General features: G+C 42.6%; 1 protein-coding gene across 1 annotated transcript in view; it reads left to right on the forward strand.

Moving 5' to 3' along the window:
• PREP (prolyl endopeptidase) overlaps window positions 1-24,605 on the forward strand; it is a 142,921-nt gene that overhangs the window by 96,668 nt on the left and 21,648 nt on the right. The window lies entirely within an intron of this gene.

Raw genomic sequence — 24,605 nt, forward strand, 5'->3', positions numbered from 1 at the left:
TAGTGAAGTTTTTGCCACACAAGGGTAAGGAAGTCTGGTGTAACAGAGTAAATAATGTCTGTGATTCTCTGTTTTAAGTGATTAATGTCGCTGATACGTTCAATGTACACATGTTGCTTCACATAACCCCAAAAGTAAAAGTCTAAGGGCGTCAGATCCGGGGATCGTGGTGGCCATGGCTTGACAGAACACCTGCCTATCCGCCGCCGGGGGAATGTTCTATCCAGAAACTCACAAACAGTGGTGGCGTAGTGTGGAGAAGCGCCGTCCTGTTGAAAGATGACACCTTCTGGAAATTGTGGCACTGCATACAACTCCAACATGTCAAGGAACGTGTTTGCTGTCAAAGACAGCTCCGCGAACAAAATGGGCTTATCATGCATCAGGCCACACCACACGTTCACTTTAGGGGTGTTGCGTACATACTCAACGTAGGCATGAGGATGTTCAGCAGCCCATATTCGGACGTTATGGCGATGAATGTATCTACAGATATGGAAGGTCGCCTCATCGCTAAACACAATCTTCTGCAAAAATATTACATCATTGTCGATCTCATGAAGCATATCTGTAGCAAACGCGCATCGCTTGGGTCTATCCGACGGTCTGATAGCGTGCAACAGACGCAATTTGTAAAACAGAGATGTTTCTTTAACACCTTATGAACTGTAGTCTTGCTTAGGTGTAATTGTTGAGCAAGCGCACATATAGATTTTTTTAGGGCTCCTTAGGTAGCTATCCCGTATAGCCTCTACATTCTCGTCACTGACTGATGGCCTACCAGAACAGGGATTCTCCACCAAACTGCTGGTTTCCTTCAACTGCTTTTCCCATCGAGTAATGCTATTACTTTGTGGTGGCGCTTCGTTATAAACGCGCCGATATTCACGTAGCACTTTGGTCACGGATTCGAATTTAGCGAGCCACAGAACACACTGAACTTTCCTCTGTACCATCCACATCTCGACTGGCATGGAAAACCACACAGCTGGCATATATTAATCAGAGTTCAGTTTATCAGGGGTTAATCTGACTGGGGGCTCAGCAACAGCTTAAATGAGTGTGTGTTGTTATCTCTCCTCATGAACAGGTCTGATATGAATGGGCCAGAGAAAAGGCGCCAAAATGTAAACTATAAATAGATCTTGTGACTGGTCAAAAGAGCACCATGACTTTACGGACACCCTGTATATCTTTCATCTGTGTTATTTATGGATCAATATTTGTCATCTATCTACAGATGATATATGATAGTATATCTTTTGAATTAAATGGGATGGAGCTTCCTTACCCCACACACAGCCTGTGGACAGGTGTGGTACTGTTTTAGGATGAGTCATGTTTTTCTAATCCTGCGCAGCCCCTTTAAAGGGAATCTGTCACCAGGTTTTTGCTACTTGATATGAAGGCACCATAATATAGGGGCAAAGATCTTAATTACTGGGTTTCTTGTTGAAGTTTTGATAAAGCTACTGTTTTATCTGATGCAGATTTACCAGTTCTCTCTGTATAATATCGCCCTCACCACTGATTGACAGCTTTCTATTTTCTCTGTGCATAGGCAGAAATCTACCAATCAGTATGGGGGCGGGGTTAGTACACTTGCTCCCATGTAGTCCTCCATTTTCATGAGCTTTGTATAACCCCGCCCCCACACTGATTGGTAGATTTCTGCCTAGGCACAGAGAGCATAGAAAGCTGTCAATCAGTAGTGAGGGCGATATTATACAGAGAGAACTCATCCTAAAACCGTACCACACCTCTCCACCGGCTGTGTGCGGTAAGGAAGATCCATCCCATTTAATTCAAAAGACACACAATCATATACCATCTATAGATGGATTCCTTTTTAGATTCACTCTTTGAGTAGGTTTTGATCTTGAACTTGTTACTGAACCACTATACTTTTTTTTTTTTTTTCAGAATTTTGTCCAACATTGATTGTTGTTACATTTTGCTATGGAATTAATTACGCGATTTGGTTTCATTTCTGTAAAAAAAATCACATCAAAGAAGGCTCCAAACCCCTATGTTTCCCTTATGTTGATCACTGCCTTCTCCTGGAGTGTGGATTCTGGCTATGGAGGGAGCAGCACCTTAGGAGCATGTTGGCTCCCTAGCTAGGCGCTGTGATCCTGTGATTTTCCTGGAGTGCTCTGCTGTATGTGGGATAAGTGCCATCTCTTCCTCCTGCTACGTGCTTGCCTGACAGTTGTGGAGCGTATCCAGCACTCCTGTGACACTGCTGTGCCCGCTCACGCCTGCTCATTCTTTTTAATCTGTATTAACAAAATCATATTTATTTAATATTTATTGACATATATTTTTTTTTTTTTCAGGCACTTATCTGTTTTTGACCCAGACCTTTAAGGGCACTGTGCACTTGGGAAATCTCATGACCATAGTACCTAACCTGAGTAACTAAAGTACTCTCCTAAGGTGTCTTCACAGTCAAAATCTCTACCCCAAAGCTTTTGCTGTCATTTTGTATCCTTTAGTTTGTTCATGCAAGGCAGTTATCTCTACTCCGAACTTTATGAACCACTCTCATGACTTACTTATACTTCTATGAAATGTTACAGTTAATAAACTCCTAGCCAGTCCAGGTAATGGATGTTTTTTCCTGAAGCCCACCTGATGTAGACCTTGATTAATCACAGGTGCACGTGAGGCAACACCTAATGTACCAATGCGCTCTTATGAGGGATTCTAGTTTAGGGGGTTGAATAAGGATAGGGCTACACGGCAACTGTGGTTGCGACAGAGGTGGTGGTGCCAAAGATTGCGAGATGGTGCTGCTACAATACAAGTAAGTATTGTCACATTTCTTTCCAAAGGGTACCTTGAGGAGCAGGCTGCAAAGCATCAGACCCGACTGGAGTTTTAGTGACTTTCTTGTCTTGGTGCCCTTGGGGTCACAAATCAACTCCATTTACTTGTAGCAACAACACTTAGCAATCTTAGACTGTGCAACCTATGCCATGGCCAAAGTTGTCCTTGCAACCCTAGCAGACATCTGAGACTGCAGTAGCCATAAGCCTTAGGCTGGGTTCACATTGCGTTATGGCTCTACGTTTAACAGACTACGTTACACCGCGGCATAACGCGGTGTAACGTAGTCCGTTAACGCCGCCATAGACTGCAATGTCGGACGCATCCCTAGCGCACGCCCTCAATGGGCGTGCGCTAGCCATGTGCCGTCATTGAGTGACGTACCTGAGACGCGGGCTGCATCGTTTCCGGGTCCATCACTGCTAGCGCAGATGGAGCTAGCAGATGCTCGATCTGCGCTAGCACTGTGCAAAAGTCGGCACTTGCCTTAGCGCAGTCCGTTCAACGTATGCGTTGAGCGGACTGCACTAACGCAATGTGAACCCCTTTAGGCCATGACCATTTTTTATTTTCGTTTTTTCCTTCCCTTCTTCCAAGAGCTATAACTTTTGTATTTTTGAGTAAATATAGCTGTTTGAGGGCTTGTTTTTTGCGGGATGAGTTGTACTTTTGATTGATTCCATTGATTTTACTATATAGCATACTGGAAAACGGCAACAAAATTACAAGGGCAGTGAAATTGTTTTTTTGAGTTTTTTATTTACCATGTTCACTGTGTGGTAAAACTGGCCTGACCATATGATTCTCCAGGTCAGTGTGAGTACACAGATGCCAAACATATATAGTTTGTTTTTTTCTTTAAGTGCTGGAAAAAAAATCTGAAATTTGTATGAAGGAAAATGGCAAAAAGCACAAAAACTTTCAGAGACCCGTAGCATTTCATTTTTCGGGATCTGGGACTGGGTTATGGCTTATTTTTTGTGCCGTGACAAGACGTTTTTATTTATACCATTTTAGGGTAGATACGATGTTTTAATCGCCTCATATTTCATGTAATTGCAATGTTGCAGCAATGACAAAAAAATTAATAATTGTAACTCTCTTGCATTGAGTTAAATTTACCGAGTCTTTTATCTTCCTTTAGCCATGATGTCCCTTTAAATTATCCTTCCATATGTTTGGATTCCATGTTTGTAATACACAATGGTATCCCCCTTTACGGTTATTGACAGCTCCAGATGATGAATACTATTGTGGGAATAGCGCCATTCATCCTTTCATTTTACGTGTCTGAATAAAAACGGTTTCTTTGGTTGGAATGTTCAGTCTGGGGCAAGTGAATCTGTGCCCAGTTCTGAAGCTGAACCGTCCTCTCTGAAAAGGTGGAAATGTATGAACCACTGTATATATACAATGTTATAGAACGATTTCCATTTAAGCCGGGGTATTGCAACCAAAGCTTTGTCACGTTGCAGCAGAGATAAGCTTTTCATCATTACAACATTATTGCGTTCTCTTTATATGAACATTTCCAATGCTTGCCATGTTCTTTCATCTTTACCAAAGACTACGCAATAGCATAGTCTCCTGAGACTGCGCCAACCCTGCATTAGATGTGATGACCGTCCTCCAAGTGGCCTCTTCTGTGCTACTTTCTCCGTTGTAGAATGCAAACATATCAATATTTAAAGGGAATGTGTCATCAAAACAGACCTCTAGGAAAAACTAGCTATCTTTAGAGGACATGTGGATAATTTTTCTTTTTTTTTTTTGCATTTCACTCCGACAGTCTGTACTCACAGATTATGATACTATTGCACACAGTCATGCTAAAAACGATATTAAAAGTAACCTCACAAATCCACTGTGCCCCCCCCCAAGCTACCACTATGTATTCATTCTTATACTAATGCCAATTCCAAGAGCCCTTTGTACTGTGTATTTGATTTCACTATATAGCAAAAGCGCATCATACTGCCTCTGTACAAATCCCTAGTTAGACCGCACATGGAGTACTGTGTCCAGTTTTGGGCACCGGTGCTCAGGAAGGATATAATGGAACTAGAGAGAGTACAAAGGAGGGCAACAAAATTAATAAAGGGGATGGGAGAACTACATGACCCAGATAGATTAGCGAAATTAGGATTATTTAGTCTAGAAAAAAGACGACTGAGGGGCGATCTAATAACCATGTATAAGTATATAAGGGGACAATACAAATATCTCGCTGAGGATCTGTTTATACCAAGGAAGGTGACGGGCACAAGGGGGCATTCTTTGCGTCTGGAGGAGAGAAGGTTTTTCCACCAACATAGAAGAGGATTCTTTACTGTTAGGGCGGTGAGAATCTGGAATTGCTTGCCTGAGGAGGTGGTGATGGCGAACTCAGTCGAGGGGTTCAAGAGAGGCCTGGATGTCTTCCTGGAGCAGAACAATATTGTATCATACAATTATTAGGTTCTGTAGAAGGACGTAGATCTGGGGATTTATTATGATGGAATATAGGCTGAACTGGATGGACAAATGTCTTTTTTCGGCCTTGCTAACTATGTTACTAATTTATAAATCTATAGTAATCTGCTAATTAGTGACAGACTAGTCGAGGAGGCATTTCTTTCCCAAGAATAATCGTTCACTAATTATGTTATCGCACGCACACCCACAGGCGTCACTGTCGTCTTTTTGCAATCTTTCGCCCTGCCATGTCAGTGCCCAGTGAAGCTGGTGTACGCTCTCTGGCTGCATTGGCGCACTGCGCATGTGTGGGAAGAACATAGTCACGACATAATCTGCCATCCACAGAGGAGCCAAAGACCATACCCAGAAAGAGAACACTGGAGGCACAGCTATGCTCCTTGGACATTCGCAGCACGCCAATAAAGTTGGGGAACATTCACCCGGCTTCATTGCGCACTGACATGAAAAGTAGTGAAAGTCATGCACATGCATGAGATTTGCAAAGTGACAGTGATGACGCCTGCTCTTGTAGATCATGTTATTACACCCACAGCAGCGTGATAACATAATTAGTGGGATGACTCGTCCCCTCGACTAGTCTGACACTAATTAGCTTATCGCAAACCTGTTGTTTGGTTTTTTTTTTGCCTTATCGTACAATAAAAAATACAGGACAAAGGGCTTGTTATTAAGGGTATTAACATAAGACTAAATACATTGGTGTGGTTTGGAGGGGATGGGGGACCTGTAAGGTGTGCTTTAATTTTGTTCTAAGCTCTAAAGCATAAAGATGAAATTAAGATGTTTATCTTTGGGTTTTAATCTTTGATTAATATCCAAACAAAATAACAGCAGTGTATTATCAGTTCATATATCTAGTGCAAGAAAAACCACCTGAAGGCACCTGGTTGGTGTCCAGTTTGCAGGTTGTGAATTGAGATAAACGTGGCCAAGTTGTTAGCCAAGTTGTCTAATTTTGCCGATATGACGACGTGGTCCAGTACCATATAGCCGCTCTCACACCTTACTTGCTAAACTATAAATTCTCCAGGTAGAAAGGCATTGTCCTTTCTTCTTCTGAGATACTGTAGCATGGTCTTTGTGCTGTGTTGGATTTTACTGTCCTCTGACAGGCTTTCAGCACTAGCAACATCTTCCTAATAAAGGTAAAATAGCTGGAAGATTAATGACCCTCCAAGCTAAAGCTGAATTATTATTAAGGAATTTTGTGAGTGTTCAAATTCACTTAGCGGATTTGTAATCCTAAAGCCAGTGTTGACATTGCTGCTGGGTTTGGCATGCTTCACATTTTTTATCTATGCGCTATTATCTTTTTTCATAGTCACTATAAATATTTTGTGGTATTTATGCTTTGTTGTTAGAGGAATTAAATTGTGAAGATCACCAGATAGGCAATGAAGCCATGTACTGAAGTTTGTTGAAAGCATATTTACTAAAACTTTCTTTTTTAAAGGGAAAGTGTCACCCCAAAAATCGTATCTGAGCTAAGCCTACCGGCATCAGGGGCTTATCTACAGCATTCTGTAATGCTGTAGATAAGCCCCCGATGTAACCTGAAAGAGGAGAAAAAGACGTTAGATTATACTCACCCAGGGCCGGGTCCGATGGGCGTCGCAGTCTGGTCCAGCGCCTCCTATCTTCATTTGATGACGTCCTCTTCTTGTCTTCTTGCAGCGGCTCCAGCACAGGCGTACTTTGTCTGCCCTGTTGAGGGCAGAGCAAAGTACTGCAGTGCGCAGGCGCTGGGCCTCTCTGACCTTTCCCAGCCAGCGCCTGCGCACTACAGTACTTTGCTCTGCCCTCAACATGGCAGACAAAGTACGCCGGAGCCGGAGCCGCTGCAAGAAGACAAGAAGAGGACGTCATAGAATGAAGATAGGAGGCGCTGGACCTGGATCAATCTCTTCCCATCCTGCCTGTCTGACAACTGCAGTTTGTTCTGAGCAGTGTGAGATTTCAGGAGAAGCACGAATGAGGGACATTGAGAAGATATCATTTAAACCTTTAGGCTGTGTGCACACGTTGCATTTTTTTTGCGTTTTTTCCGCTATAAAAAGGCATAAAAAACGCATACATTATGCATCCCATCATTTAGAATGCATTCCGCAATTTTTGTGCAGATGATGCTTTTTTTCCACGAAAAAAACGCATCGCGGTAAAAAACGCATCATGTTCATTAATTTTACGGATTTTCCACGTTTTCCTGCTATTTAATGCATTGGGAAGCTCTGGAAAAAAAACGTGAAAAAACGCGTCAAAAACGCAAAAAAAAGCGCATGCGGATTTCTTGCAGAAAATGTCCGGTTTTGCTCAGGAAATTTCTGCTAGAAATCCTGAACGTGTAGGATTATAGAGTAGAAAAGAGTGATTTTTTTTTTCAATTCACTAACATTTTTTTTTTTATTTAATTGATTTGCAGCGAATCGCAAGTACTCGTTGCCCTAAAAAAGATACAGATGACACTGTGAGGTCTCCTAGGATTTTATATAACCACTTTCAGGCTCTTTAACGCAATACAGCCCGAATATGTGGTCACTGTGACCGCAACATAACGGGGGTATGGGATAACAGATGGTAACCAGTTTTCACTGTTATGCTGTTACTCTAAATTTGTTCACTGTTTTTATTGCTTTGTCTCCCTATTCTTATAGATAAGGCCTCTTTCACACTTGCGTCGTGGTAGATCCGTCGCAATGTGTCGTTTGGGGGAAAAAACGGATCCTGCAAATGTGCCTGCAGGATGCGTTTTTTCCCCATAGACTTGTATTGCCGACGGGTCCGTCGTGCACTGGATGCGTCGTGTTTTGGCGGACCGTCGGCACAAAAAAAGTTCAATGTAAGGTTTTTTCATATGCCGCATCCGCCATTTCCGACCGCACATGCACGGCCGGAACTCCGCCCCCTCCTCCCCGGGACATAGAATGGGCAGCGGATGCGTTTAAAAACTACATCCGCTGCCCAAGTTGTGCCAAATTTGCACAACGTAAGTCAGTATGTCGCGCTGACGCATTGCGACGGCCCCGTACTGACGCAAGTGTGAAAGAAGCCTAAGATGTGTGGAATTTCATAGTTAGGATACTATAAGGTTGTTGTACTAACAAATCTGCTTAATAAAACATGACAAACTGATGACAGATCCTCTTTAAACTCTTGGCGCTTCAAATATTGTGACACAAAAGCTGGATTTCTTTTTTTTTTAAAAAGAGCATTTATTATACAATAGTAATAAAACATAAAACTATATCATTTTTTGTATTCCCTTAATTGTACTGACCCACAGAATAAAGTTGATGTTTTATTTGTGAAGAAAATGAGAAGTGTAAAGCTTACATCAAAAAGAGTTAACTTAATGTAGTTATTATATACAGTACCTCAAAATGTTGCCTTTGTCAAATACTTTGACAAATAATAGAATTATTAGAATTCACAGATGAAAAGAACAAAAAAAAAAGATGTTTTGGTCATTAAAGCCACATTAGGCCAGATCCTTATACAGGGTTAATAAACTGGGATGTTCAGCTTAAGTTCGATTTCTTACAGTCAGAAACAGAATTCCGAAAAGGAGAAGGGAAATGGCTGATCTCCTGGGACACGATTGTATTTCTCCGTTTCAATTGCAATTTACAGTGCCTACAAGTAGTATTCAACCCCCTGCAGATTTAGCAGGTTTACACATTTGGAATTAACTTGGCATTGTGACATTTGGACTGTAGATCAGCCTGGAAGTGTGAAATGCACTGCAGCAAAAAAGAATGTTATTTCTTTGTTTATTTTTTTTTTTTAAATTGTGAAAAGTTTTCAGAGGGTCATTTATTACTCAACCCCTCAACCCACCAGAATTCTGTTTGGTTCCCCTAAAGTATTAAGAAGTAGTTCAAGCACAAAGAACAATGAGCTTCACGTGTTTGGATTAATTATCTCTTTTTCCAGCCTTTTCTGACTATTTAAGACCCTCCCCAAACTTGTGAACAGCACTCATACATGGTCAACATGGGAAAGACAAAGGAGCATTCCAAGGCCATCAGAGACAAGATCGTGGAGGGTCACAAGGCTGGCAAGGGGTACAAAACCCTTTCCAAGGAGTTGGGCCTACCTGTCTCCACTGTTGGGAGCATCATCCGGAAGTGGAAGGCTTATGGAACTACTGTTAGCCTTCCACGGCCTGGATAACCTTTGAAAGTTTCCTCCCGTGCCGAGGCCAGGCTTGTCCAAAGAGTCAAGGCTAACCCAAGGACAACAAGGAAGGAGCTCCGGGAAGATCTCATGGCAGTGGGGACATTGGTTTCAGTCAATACCATAAGTAACGTACTCCACCGCAATGGTCTCCGTTCCAGACGAGCCCGTAAGGTACCTTTACTTTAAAGCGTCATGTCAAGGCTCGTCTACAGTTTGCTCATGATCACTTGGAGGACTCTGAGACTGACTGGTTCAAGGTTCTCTGGTCTGATGAGACCAAGATCGAGATCTTTGGTGCCAACCACACACGTGACATTTGGAGACTGGATGGCACTGCATACGACCCCAAGAATACCATCCCTACAGTCAAGCATGGTGGTGGCAGCATCATGCTGTGGGGCTGTTTCTCAGCCAAGGGGCCTGGCCATCTGGTCCGCATCCATGGGAAGATGGATAGCACGGCCTACCTGGAGATTTTGGCCAAGAACCTCCGCTCCTCCATCAAGGATCTTAAGATGGGTCGTCATTTCATCTTCCAACAAGACAATGACCCAAAGCACACAGCCAAGAAAACCAAGGCCTGGTTCAAGAGGCAAAAAATCAAGGTGTTGCAGTGGCCTAGTCAGTCTCCTGACCTTAACCCAATTGAAAACTTGTGGAAGGAGCTCAAGATTAAAGTCCACATGAGACACCCAAAGAACCTAGATAACTTGGAGAAGATCTGCATGGAGGAGTGGGCCAAGATAACTCCAGAGACCTGTGCCGGCCTGATCAGGTCTTATAAAAGACGATTATTAGATATATTTGCAAACAAAGGTTATTCCACAAAATATTAAACCTAGGGGTTGAATAATAATTGACCCACACTTTTATGTTTAAAATTTATAAAAATTTAACTGAGCAACAAAACTTTTTGGTTTGTAAGATTTATGCATCTGTTAATAAATCCTGCTCTTGTTTGAAGTTTGAAGGCTCTAACTTATTTGCATACGTAGTAGAGAAGAAGAAAATATGCGGCACTCACCCCAAATTGGCTGTGAAGATTGTGGTCTTTATTGGAGAAAAAATATAAATTACATCCGTCAGGACATCAGGTATGTACGAGGGTGCGGTATAGGAGCTCGGACGACGGCCGTTTCGCACACACAGGTGCTTCGACGGGTCCTGACGGATGTAATTTATATTTTTTCTCCAATAAAGACCACAATCTTCACAGCCAATTTGGGGTGAGTGCCGCATATTTTCTTCTTCTCTACTACGTATGGATTGCTTGTTGGATATTTGTGCAGAGCACCAGTTCCCTCGGTGATTGTGGCGCCTGAATACACAGCTGTCCGTCCATAAGTCCTGTGTTTTGGATGCACTCTACCCTAGTGCCGTTCTACTTCATATTTGTATACTAACTTATTTGCATCTTATTAAACCTGCTAAATGTGCAGGGGGTTGAATACTACTTGTAGGCACTGTATAATCTTTTTTTTTTTTATATAGCGCTAACATATTCCGCAGCGCTTTACAGTTTGAAAAAATTTGATAAAAAATGTATAAAGGGAAAGGAGGAGATAAGGACTAAATTCACAAGTTGCATATTTGATGTAGTTTTTCCTCGCAGAAATAAGCATAGTACATAGAGATGAGCGGATCAATTTTCAGAGGATTGAGTTAGTCGAACTTCCTGGATTTCACCATTTCACATGAATTCGAACATTTTGAGATTCGGTTAACGATTCGCCAAAAAAAAAACTTGTCCAGGCCATTTCCCACACTGCTGGAGAATCCGAGAACAACCAAATGTCATTTTACATTACCATGCAGCCCTCGCCATAATGCTTCTGCAGCTAGGACCTCTTATGGATCATCAGCAGAGTCCTCTCTTTCTTTCACCTGTTAATTGTAACGACTTATGACCAGCGAGGTCCTCTCTGGAGTGTACGCCCTTCTGGTCAGCGGGGCTCTCTCATCTCTACTAATACAGCATCAGTTATGTAGGTAAGCTCTCCACACACAACAAAGAAATTCAGCTCAGAAATTGTCATGAAGTGTGGATTTTAAAATTTGTACCATGTCAGTTCTTTGTTCTTCTATTGTGCAAACTTTACCCTATGAAATGGAAAGCGTTATTTCTGTTACAAAATAAAATTCACTGCAAAATCACCATGTAACATAAGCAGACTATGATGCAGGAAACTCCTTAATGCAACATATGAATTTACTCTAAGGGCTGTGTCCACCTTTCCAGCCTTTTTGTATTCTTTCAGCACATCTAAAGTGAAACATAAAGGTCATTAATCCATCTTTAAAGGCTGTTCCCAAAATAACAGTGGTGTCTTATAATAATGTACACAAAAATGTATTCATTTGTGCCAGTATAACTTATTTTTAATTTTGCACCATTTTTCACATATTAACCCTCAAAGAATGTCCCTCCAGGCTCAATTTACCCTTTATAATTAGATCTTCTGCAGTTTGTCTGCTTACGGTCGATCATGTGCAGTGCAGTTTCTCTCAGCTCACTTCCTGCCAGCATATTTTTGCTCTGCTTCCATCTTTAAAGGGAACCTGTCGTCCCCAAAATCGAAGATGAGCTAAGCCCACCAGCATCAGGGGCTTATCTACAGCATTCTGTAATGCTTTAGATAAGCCCCCGATGTATCCTGAAAGATGAGAAAAAGAGGTGATATTATACTCTCCCATGGGCGGTCCCGGTCCGGTTCTGGTCCGATGGGCGTTGCGGTCCGGTCCAGCGCCTCCTATCATCTTACGATGACGTCCTCTTCTTGTCTTCACGCTGCGGCTCCGGTGCAGGAGTACTTTGTCTGCCCTGTTGAGGGCAGAGCAAAGTACTGCAGTGTGAAAGGTCAGAGAGGCCCGGCGCCTGCGCACTGCAGTACTTTGCTCTGCCCTCAACAGGGCAGACAAAGTACGCCTGCGCTGCGTGAAGACAAGAAGAGGACGTCATCCTATAAAGATGGGAGGCCCCGGACCGCAATGCCCATCTGACCGGATCGCAGCGGGACCGCCCCTTGGTGAGTATAATATAACCTCTTTTTCTCATCTTTCAGGATACATCAGGGCTTATCTACAGCATTATAGAATGCTGTAGATAAGCTCCCTGATGTCGGTGGGCTTAGCTCATCTTCGATTTTGGGGGTGACAGGTTCCCTTTAACATTGTATTCTGCCATGGCAATACACTCTACGCTTTTATGCACTGTATGGTCTTGTACACAACTCTGCCAGCCCAATTTTATCTTCTGTCATCTAGAGCAGTATAGCTCCCTCTTTGATTTTGCATTATTGCTCATATAGCTGGTTTTCAGCAGAGCTCAACTGTCCTGCACTCCTCCACAAAGGGGATGTAATAACTAGGCTTAGTAGAGGTGACATAAGCATGCTGAACTGTGTTTGATACCTTGCTTCAGACTGCTCAATGATGTGAAACTGCAATTGTTGCTCTGCTGATGAACATGGTAAAAGATAATCATCTGCTGTATACATGAGTCAAACACGGATGGAACTCTCACACCATAAACTGACGTCTGCATGAGCCCTAAGGCGTCATTCGTCCCGCCATGTACACAAGCAGGTAAATTCTCCCTTTTATTGTACATCTAGCAAATGGGGCATGCCAATTCTTATTTTTGCATAATCAGAGTTTTAGTATTGGTCCATTGATGACTTTGGATGCCATATGTGCAAGCTGCGTATGACGCAAATCTCATATCTGTATGGATATAGAAAATGGCCATACACATATTGTTGTTCTGCCATGATATAAACAATGTTTCTCCATTTTGTTTTTGTTTCTTGCATCTGTTACCAACACTAGAGTATTTTATGACTTGAGTTGATGTCTTTATAGAGCTGATGTAACCAGTCGGGTAGAACAGTGAAGAAACAATAGCCTCTTCTACAATTCATTTGCTGGGCTTCCCTGTGTAGTCTAATTACTGGGAGCTGAGCATTGTGCAACAATCTGTTCTTTAATGCCCAGTAGGACTCATATTTGGAGACAATGTATTTAAGCAATGCATGGAAACCTCAAACGGCTGTTATTCATTGCAGAAAGTTAATTAATTTGCAGCATCAAATGTATTACTTTATTTTTGTTGAATTGGAAACTTACCATCAAAAGATTTTGATGCTGAAAGCAATTTCTTCTATAAGGTTTGTTCAAAGTAAACCTAAAGTTACATTATTTCCATATAAACTGTCAGTACACATCGTTATCAGTTTCCTAATGCTATTAGTCAGCTTTTTGCCCACATATACTAAAAATCTAGGTAGCTTCTTCCTAGGGAGCACATCGTAAAGCAGCTTCTATTGATATGTCACAAGTTAAGCGGAATCTGTCAGCAGGTTTTTGCTATTTATGTGAGAGTAGCACGATATAGGGCCCAAGACCCTGATTCCCAGTGATGTGACTTTCTGTGTGTTGTACTTTCAATGCATCATTATCAGCAGGAGATTAACACTACAGGACTACAGTTCACATGACCAACAGTCTGGCTAATCTGTGTAACCCCACCACTGAGTAACAACTTGCTCCCAATGCACAGTGTACACAGGGAGCTGCCAGTCAGGGGTGTGAATGGGGTTATACACAGAGCAGAAGACTTCGCTCTGCTACATCTCCATTAGACAAAACAGGTATTCTATGAAAACTACCTACACCAGGCAGCCCAGTAAGTGATACATCCTTCGAATCAGGCTTTCCTGGCCTATATTATGCTGTTCTCAGATTATATAGCAAAAACCTGCTGACAGAGATGCTGCCTCCTGTGTCTTCATTAATGTCCCCGGCGCCTGCGCTGTAAGTTCCCATCCTGTGATGGGAGTCGAAGAGCAGCGCAAACTGCACATGCCCGAAAAAAGAAACTTACAGCACAGGCGCCGGGGACATAAATGAATGCAGAGGAGGCGGCGCACTGAGGAAATGAGTGATGGCTGGGAGGCATTTGTGTCCGGAGGGAAAAGACATGCCCCCTGGACAGACTACCGGTATGGCGGGCAAATAATAAAAACTAATATTTCAGCGTTGGAAGGAACCCCAAATAAAAGAGCCACCTTGACAGAATGCAGCATTAGTGCTGCACAAGGTGGCTCTTATAGTTAAAAACACCGGGGGGGGGGGGGGGATTGGGGTTTTACAGGTTTCCTTTAAAGGGCCACTGTCACCCCCCTGCAGCCGTTATAAACTAAAAGAGCCACCTTGTGCAGCAGTAATGCCGCATTCTAACAAGGTCTTTATACTGTAATCAGCTGATCGTGCCTCCTCCTTCTCTCACTAGCAGTCGCCGGGAAAGAACCAACATTGGCAACTTGCCTGCTAGCTGGTGTGTGTTTTTTCTGGGTGTATTCTTTAGGTGTATGGATATGTTACTAAACCAATATGCATCCACAGTGCGGTATAAGTTATGTCCACATCAGTATATAACTTTCATTCTCGCTGGGTAAATTTCGCCACCAATTTAGTAACATATCCATACATAAAGACGCTGTAAGGCGGGGGACCTGGGTGACAGGCTGAGAAGCGCAGTGCGCATGCCCAGGAATCCTAGCCCCGCACTGTGCACAATGCATAACACAGTGCGGGGCAGGGATTACCGAGGTGGGTGGCCGCACTGCCCGCACAGGCGCAGTCTACAAGCCTGGCTGGGATGTCAGACCGCCAGAGCTTACTGCGCCTGCCCCACAAATATTTACACAGCGCCGGCACCGGATTTGAAAAGAAAACAGCGCGGAGGGGGCGGCGCCGAAAGCCCTTGAAAATGTGAGTGACGGCAGAATACCCTTCAAACTGGGGGCTGAGGACCCGCCTCCGTGGACAAAGACAGGTATTTTTGCAAAGTTTCAAAACGCTTTATTTTAGTAATACCTGAACACAAAACTAAAAGAGCCACCTTGTTAGGATGCGGCATTACTGCTGCACAAGGTGGCTCTTTTAGTTTATAACGGCTGCAGGGGGGTGACAGTGGCCCTTTAAAGGGGAATTTTTTTTCATTCCTGGTATGTCACTTGTCATTCATTCCTGAAAAGCACCTGAAGGGTTAATAAACTAACCAACAGCAATTTTAAATATACTGAGGGGTGCTGTTTATAAAATGGTATCAAATTTGTGGGTTTTCCAATATACAGGACCCCCAAAGACACTTCAAAACTTAATAGGTCCATAAAAAAACGGGCATTAGACCTACCAGTAATTATGTTTCCAGTAACATAGTAACATAGTAACATAGTTAGTAAGGCCGAAAAAAGACATTTGTCCATCCAGTTCAGCCTATATTCCATCATAATAAATACCCAGATCTACGTCCTTCTACAGAACCTAATAATTGTATGATACAATATTGTTCTGCTCCAGGAAGACATCCAGGCCTCTCTTGAATCCCTCGACTGAGTTCGCCATCACCACCTCCTCAGGCAAGCAATTCCAGATTCTCACTGCCCTAACAGTAAAGAATCCTCTTCTATGTTGGTGGAAAAACCTTCTCTCCTCCAGACGCAAAGAATGCCCCCTTGTGCCCGTCACCTTCCTTGGTATAAACAGATCCTCAGCGAGATATTTGTATTGTCCTCTTATATACTTATGCATGGTTATTAGATCGCCCCTCAGTCGTCTTTTTTCTAGACTAAATAATCCTAATTTCGCTAATCTATCTGGGTATTGTAGTTCTCCCATCCCCTTTATTAATTTTGTTGCCCTCCTTTGTACTCTCTCTAGTTCCATTATATCCTTCCTGAGCACCGGTGCCCAAAACTGGACACAGTACTCCATGTGCGGTCTAACTAGGGATTTGTACAGAGGCAGTATAATGCTCTCATCATGTGTATCCAGACCTCTTTTAATGCACCCCATGATCCTGTTTGCCTTGGCAGCTGCTGCCTGGCACTGGCTGCTCCAGGTAAGTTTATCATTAACTAGGATCCCCAAGTCCTTCTCCCTGTCAGATTTACCCAGTGGTTTCCCGTTCAGTGTGTAATGGTGATATTGATTCCCTCTTCCCATGTGTATAACCTTACATTTATCATTGTTAAACCTCATCTGCCACCTTTCAGCCCAAGTTTCCAACTTATCCAGATCCATCTGTAGCAGAATACTATCTTCTCTTGTATTAACTGCTTTACATAGTTTTGTATCATCTGCAAATATCGATATTTTACTGTGTAAACCTTCTACCAGATCATTAATGAATATGTTGAAGAGAACAGGTCCCAATACCGACCCCTGCGGTACCCCACTGGTCACAGCGACCCAGTTAGAGACTATACCATTTATAACCACCCTCTGCTTTCTATCACTAAGCCAGTTACTAACCCATTTACACACATTTTCCCCCAGACCAAGCATTCTCATTTTGTGTACCAACCTCTTGTGCGGCACGGTATCAAACGCTTTGGAAAAATCGAGATATACCACGTCCAATGACTCACCGTGGTCCAGCCTATAGCTTACCTCTTCATAAAAACTGATTAGATTGGTTTGACAGGAGCGATTTCTCATAAACCCATGCTGATATGGAGTTAAACAGTTATTCTCATTGAGATAATCCAGAATAACATCCCTCAGAAACCCTTCAAATATTTTACCAACAATAGAGGTTAGACTTACTGGCCTATAATTTCCAGGTTCACTTTTAGAGCCCTTTTTGAATATTGGCACCACATTTGCTATGCGCCAGTCCTGCGGAACAGACCCTGTCGCTATAGAGTCACTAAAAATAAGAAATAATGGTTTATCTATTATATTACTTAGTTCTCTTAGTACTCGTGGGTGTATGCCATCCGGACCCGGAGATTTATCTATTTTAATCTTATTTAGCCGGTTTCGCACCTCTTCTTGGGTTAGATTGGTGACCCTTAATATAGGGTTTTCATCGTTTCTTGGGATTTCACCTAGCATTTCATTTTCCACCGTGAATACCGTGGAGAAGAAGGTGTTTAATATGTTAGCTTTTTCCTCGTCATCTACAACCATTCTTTCCTCACTATTTTTTAAGGGGCCTACATTTTCAGTTTTTATTCTTTTACTATTGATATAGTTGAAGAACAGTTTGGGATTAGTTTTACTCTCCTTAGCAATGTGCTTCTCTGTTTCCTTTTTGGCAGCTTTAATTAGTTTTTTAGATAAAGTATTTTTCTCCCTATAGTTTTTTAGAGCTTCAATGGTGCCATCCTGCTTTAGTAGTGCAAATGCTTTCTTTTTACTGTTAATTGCCTGTCTTACTTCTTTGTTTAGCCACATTGGGTTTTTCCTATTTCTAGTCCTTTTATTCCCACAAGGTATAAACCGCTTACACTGCCTATTTAGGATGTTCTTAAACATTTCCCATTTATTATCTGTATTCTTATTTCTGAGGATATTGTCCCAGTCTACCAGATTAAGGGCATCTCTAAGCTGGTCAAACTTTGCCTTCCTAAAGTTCAGTGTTTTTGTGACTCCCTGACAAGTCCCCCTAGTGAAAGACAGGTGAAACTGCACAATATTGTGGTCGCTATTTCCTAGATGCCCGACCACCTGCAGATTTGTTATTCTGTCAGGTCTATTAGATAGTATTAGGTCTAAAAGTGCTGCTCCTCTGGTTGGATTCTGCACCAATTGTGAAAGATAATTTTTCTTGGTTATTAGCAGAAACCTGTTGCCTTTATGGGTTTCACAGGTTTCTGTTTCCCAGTTAATATCCGGGTAGTTAAAGTCCCCCATAACCAGGACCTCATTATGGGTTGCAGCTTCATCTATCTGCTTTAGAAGTAGACTTTCCATGGTTTCTGTTATATTTGGGGGTTTGTAACAGACCCCAATGAGAATTTTGTTACCATTTTTCCCTCCATGAATTTCAACCCATATGGACTCGACATCCTCATTCCCTTCGCTAATATCCTCCCTTAAAGTGGACTTTAGACAAGACTTTACATAGAGACAAACCCCTCCTCCTCTCCGATTTTTACGATCGTTTCTAAACAGACTGTAACCCTGTAAGTTAACTGCCCAGTCATAGCTTTCATCTAACCATGTCTCGGTTATTCCCACTATGTCAAAGTTACCTGTAGATATTTCTGCTTCTAGTTCTTCCATCTTGTTTGTCAGGCTTCTGGCGTTTGCGAGCATGCAGTTTAGAGGATTTTGTTTTGTTCCAATCTCCTCACTGTGGATTGTTTTAGAAATGTTCTTACCTCCCTTCTGAGTATGTTTTCCTGGGTCGTCTTTGTTCGAGTCTAATGTTTTTCTTCCCGTCCCCTCTTCTTCTAGTTTAACGCCCGCCTGATGAGTGTAGCGAGTCTTCTGGCGAATGTGTGTTTCCCAGGTTTGTTGAGGTGTAGTCCGTCTCTGGCGAGGAGTCCATCATACCAGTAATTCACACCGTGGTCCAGGAATCCAAATCCTTGTTGTCTGCACCATCGTCTTAGCCAGTTGTTTGCATCAAGGATCCTGTTCCATCTCCTGGTGCTATGCCCGTCTACTGGAAGGATAGAAGAAAAAACTACCTGTGCATCCAGTTCCTTTACTTTCTTCCCCAACTCTTCAGTTGTCCATGGAGGTCGTGCTTCTCATCCTTTTCAGGGACAGGAAACGCAGGAGAGGTTAAAAGACTAGCCTCGGTGCATTTCCAAGTACCACACCAGGATTGAGCAACTTAAGTTTTATTAAATTCCCATGCAGTGTTAAGATGCAATAGTAATAGGAACTCGTCAGGGAGGGAACTAACCATGTTGTCAGAATGGACTCCTAGAAACATAATTACCGATAGGTCTAATACCCATCTGACAGAACATCTCTACTGACAGCACCATGGGGAATACCAAAGTACCTCCTTTAGGGTGGGACTACTGCCTGGAGAACTTTCCTTCCAAATGCAGTCTGTTGACCTAACAGCACATCCAATTTATAATGTTTACAAAAAGTGTTCATTCTGGCCCACGTTGCTGTCCTACGTTATTGCCCTATGAATCTGTTCCACTGATTCCTCTGCTCTCTCAGACCAGGAGGTGGAAACTGTTCTCGTTAAGTGGGATCTTAGATTCTCTGAAGGGGAGAGTCCTTATAAACTGTAAGCTAGATATATAGCGGATCTGATCCACCTAGCTATAGTGGGCTTGGAAGTTTTTTTCCCCTTATTTCTGCCTCTATATTGAATAAACAGGTTAGAATGCTGCCTCCAGCTCCATGTGGCTGTTAAGTACCCAATGACCGCCTTACTTGCAAGGCATGGAAGAGGGACTCCTTTTGGTTTCTAGGATGTTCACAAAAGGAGGGTCAAATTATTTCCTGGTTTAAGTTCTGTTTAAGGAATGTCCAATTGTTCAGGATCTGGAGATACGGATCCCCGATGGACAGGGCTTGTATCTCCCCCTCTTAAGCCACTTTAGCCACTGGTACGTCAATTTTGGGAATTTTCTCTCAATTCTTAATGTCCTCGGGTTCGAAAGGAACCGAATCCTGATGTAATTTGGAATGACCAGACGTTTCTCCGCATCCTCCCATTCCTCCAGGATCATTGGACAGATATGACTTTTCGGGGAAAACCTGCTGCGTTTGGGATCTTAGACCACCAAACATCTCATCCTGGATTGACTGCGGCTTTGGAGCATAGTATTTCTGACTGCCTGGATAACTCGACTGGTTTCTGTAGCAGGGGACCCCCACCTTCTGGGAGTGTTGGCTGCATGTTTCTTGACAGGGGGAAGGAGAAGCTAGACTGCCCGATCACCCAGAGCCCGACTCAGTAAGTCTGCGCTTCAATGCTCTCTCTCGTGTCCGTCCTAGCAGGGACAGAAAAACACTGGGGGAGGCGGGTGGAAGGAGCCTTTTAACTTTGTGTGTTTCCTGTCCCTGATAGGAGGAGGAGAAGGACAACCTCCATGATTGTCAGGAGGATCTGCAGGGAAGAATGGCAGAGGATCCCCAAATCCAGATGTGAAAAACTAGTTGCATCATTCCCAAGAAGACTCATGGCTGTACTAGCTCAAAAGGATGCTTCTACTCAATACTGAGCAAAGGGTCTGAATACTTATGACCATGTGATATTTCAGTTTTTCTTTTTTAATAAATTTGCAGAAATTACTATATTTCTGTTTTTGTCAGTCAAGATGGGGTGCAGAGTGTACATTAATGAGAAAAAAATAACATTTTTGAATTTACCAAATGGCTGCAATAAAACAAAGAGTGAAAAATGTAAAGGGTCTGAATACTTTCCATACACACTGTATATTTTGAAATCGTGCAGTAAAAGCAGTGGGGTTTGTAGTAAGTGGAACATATACTGAACAATGCAGATATTAAGAACACAAAGGGCAGAACAATGGCTCAGTGGTTAGCCCTTTAACCTTGCAGCACTGGGGTTCTGAGTTCAAATCCCACCACGGACAGTATCTGCAACGTGTGGTAGATCATCGGTCCGAGTGCCGGCGGCGGCAGCGCCAGGTGTTAATGCGACACACTCACGCGATTTTCTCGCATCACACTTGTAAGTGTGACACCAGCCCGTCACGCACTTCCAGATGTGACACAAGATTCAACATATGTAAATTAGTACCCATGTGTAGTAAGCAGCGTTCCCGCAGTTATTACGCATGTGACTAATAATTAGATGCGGTTTTACCGCATGTAATGATAGTCTATGGGAAACTTACGCTGTGGGGACTGAGCGTCTCCGTATTGTAAATAGACATGCTGAGGTCTATAAAGACGCGCTGCATGTGCGTATACGCAGGTCTACCGCCTGCGGCTTTGAACGCATAGTGGAGATGGGATTTCTTGAAATCCCATCCACTATGCTGTAACATCTGGAGGCTGCGGATATACACAGCGTCCAACCCGCAGCGTTTACTGATTGTGTGCATGTACCCTATCTGCAAACAGGAAATCCCTTTTTTCTTTCTTTCCCAGAAGCCAACTTTAAATAAGCTTTATTTCAAGTGACAAAAAAAGACATGTAATGAAAAAAATGCATCAAAAACGCATGCAGAAAAAACGCATCAAAAACGCAGGTGACCATTGACCTCAGATGCAGATTTCACCTACGTCAAATCCTGAGCAAATACTGAGCCAATCCTGACTGTGGAAACATACCCTAATAGGGTCAGTCATTCCATCCAACTTATCTGTTGTGTTGGAAGCTATAAGTTGCTCATTATGTAATTGTGTTGCTGCTTTTCCTGCATAACTGTAATCCATATGTTGTGTATGTAAACACATGCTTATATGCTGCCATATGATAGTCAACCACCCCTCAATGTGCATTTTTTGAAGTATATGCCAGTGTACTCCACATTTTCCGTAGGGTGGTTATAAGATCATTTTAAAGGCAATAAAGTAACAATAAATAATACAATTTTTTATTGATACTCTCTGACAAAGATCTGTTTAATAGTTGATAGTATAACATATTGACGTTCTTTCTTAGGTTTGCTCGGGATTTCTGTTACATGCAAGGGCAAAGCAAGTACAGGTTTTCCTCAAGTGATCTTGAACAAGAACAGAGCGCAGACATGTCGTTTTTTTTTAGACTCTCCTGAGGTTTTCTTTCAGTATAATTAGCTCCTTGTGACTTGCAGGATTTTCACACCCCAGGCATTAACCGTGTATATATTTTTCAATATCTATAAGATGTCGTTAGTTTTCCTAAAATCCAGATAGAAGTATGCCCCGTGTTATTTTTGTTATCATTTGTTCTATTGTGCTTTTCATCATTCTGTTTTTTTTTTTGTTCTGTTCTTGTGATAGTGTTAAATAGTCCATTGTGTCATTAATTGTTATGCTTCACCCTGGGGGATGTGTGATAACATCTTGGCATCTATTAATTATTGTGCTAACAAAATTAAAATAAAGGCTGATAAGGTGCGTTACATTGATCTTTATTCTCCCTTGTTGCAGCAGTTACCAAAATCTATTCTGTTCCAATGCGTATAGTTTCCTGACCTTTTAGAAGTGGAGTATTACCCATAACTATATATTAGAGAGAACCTACGGTAGATTGTGCAGGTTATGTAAGTGGAAGAACCTGTCAAACCGTTAATCTTTAGGTATAAGGAGTCTGATTTTGTAAGGTCAGACACTGATGTTGGTAAGGGGACCTGGCTCCCATCCTCTATTATTATTTTTGATTCCAGAGGTAGTTGATGTTATGTTTTTGGTCAGGGCTCTGTGGGTTTTGTCAATTTCTTTCACATGAAACTCGCCCAACCATGTTTCATGGGCATTGCTTTGTGCACTGGAGCCCCAGTCATGCTGGAAAAGAAAAGGGCCTTTGTAAACTGTTCCCATAAAGTTGCAGGTATACAGTTGGTCAAAATGTCTAGGCATTGTTGGAGCATTAAGATTTCCCTTCACCAGAGCTAATTAACTAGACAAACGTGAATCATCACAGCACAGAACTCCTTTCCACTGCTTCAGAGCAGGGCTGTGGAGTCGGTAAACCAAACCTCCGACTCCTCACTTTCCCTCACTCCTGACACACCAATCCCACGGCACTGGTCACTACTGAGCATGTACGTAAAGTGCAGCACAGATTCATCTCCCCTCCGACCCCACAGCACTGGTCACTACTGAGCATGTACGTAAAGTGCAGCACAGATTCATCTCACCTCCGACCCCACAGCACTGGTCACTACTGAGCATGTACATAAAGTGCAGCACAGATTCATCTCACCTCCGACCCCACAGCACTGGTCACTACTGAGCATGTACATAAAGTGCAGCACAGATTCATCTCACCTCCGACCCCACAGCACTGGTCACTACTGAGCATGTACATAAAGTGCAGCACAGATTCATCTCACCTCCGACCCCACAGCACTGGTCACTACTGAGCATGTACATAAAGTGCAGCGCAGATTCATCTCACCTCCGACCCCACAGCACTGGTGGTCACTACTGATCATGTACATAAAGTGTAGCACAGATTCATCTCACCTCCGACCCCACAGCATTGGTCACTACTGAGCATGTACATAAAGTGCAGCGCAGATTCATCTCACCTCCGACCCCACAGCACTGGTGGTCACTACTGATCATGTCCATAAAGTGTAGCACAGATTCATCTCACCTCCGACCCCACAGCACTGGTCACTACTGAGCATGTACATAAAGTGCAGCACAGATTCATCTCCAATAACGCCTGAGATCCTTAGAACAGGAACAGACATTTATAGGACATTTCATAACTTTCCCAAATTCTTATGAAAACATTTACATCACATCCTGTATTGTATTACTGTAGAAAATGTATTCTATATTTTAGGAGTCAGACTCCGACTCCACAGCCCTGCTTCAGAGTCCAGTGGTGGCATATACCACTCCATCCTATGCTTGGCAATTTAAGACTTGCATGCAGCAGCTTGGCCATGGAAACACATGCCATGAAGTTTCCAGTGCATAGTTTTTGTGTTGATGTTAATGCCAGTACTCTGCAGTTATTGAGTCCGCAGAGTACTGGAGACTTATATTCACTATACACCTTAGAAAATGGCAACCTCTGGCCTGTAACTTTACATGGTCTGCTACTTCATGGCTGTGTTGATTTGTGTTCTAAACTCTTCCACTTTTTAATAATGCAGCTTTCAGTTAATAATGGAATATTTAGAAGCAAAAAAAATGTTGTGAGCTGGCTTGTTACAACAGTGACATCCTCTTACAGTACCGCAACGGTATCAGTGAGCTGTTTAGAATGGCCCATTTCCTCACAAATGTTAGTAAAGATAGACTGTATGACTGTAATGGCTGGATTTTATACACCTGTGGCAATGGGACTGAATGAAAAATCTGAATTAAAGGGAATTTGTGACCAGCTTTTTGCTACCTCATCTGAGAGCATCATAATGTAGGAAAAGAGACCCGGATTCCAACAATGTATCACATAGTTCACTGGGCACAGCAGTTCTTACACAATCAGAGTTCTTGGATGTATCATGAAGCAGAGCTGAGGAAGCTGCAGCCACCCATAACAGGCTCTGTACATGGCTTTATTGACAGTGAGCTGCTTATCACAGGAGGGATGGGCCAGCTGGTCACAGCAATGATGTCCTAGTGATAAAATCTTTATGATCAGCAAACAGCAGCACACAGCTTGATAAGTGACACATCATTGAATTCAGTGTCTTACCCCTACCTCATGTTGTCCT

The sequence above is a fragment of the Ranitomeya imitator genome, chromosome 5, assembly GCF_032444005.1.
Source record: "Ranitomeya imitator isolate aRanImi1 chromosome 5, aRanImi1.pri, whole genome shotgun sequence".
Classification (NCBI taxonomy): domain Eukaryota; kingdom Metazoa; phylum Chordata; class Amphibia; order Anura; family Dendrobatidae; genus Ranitomeya; species Ranitomeya imitator.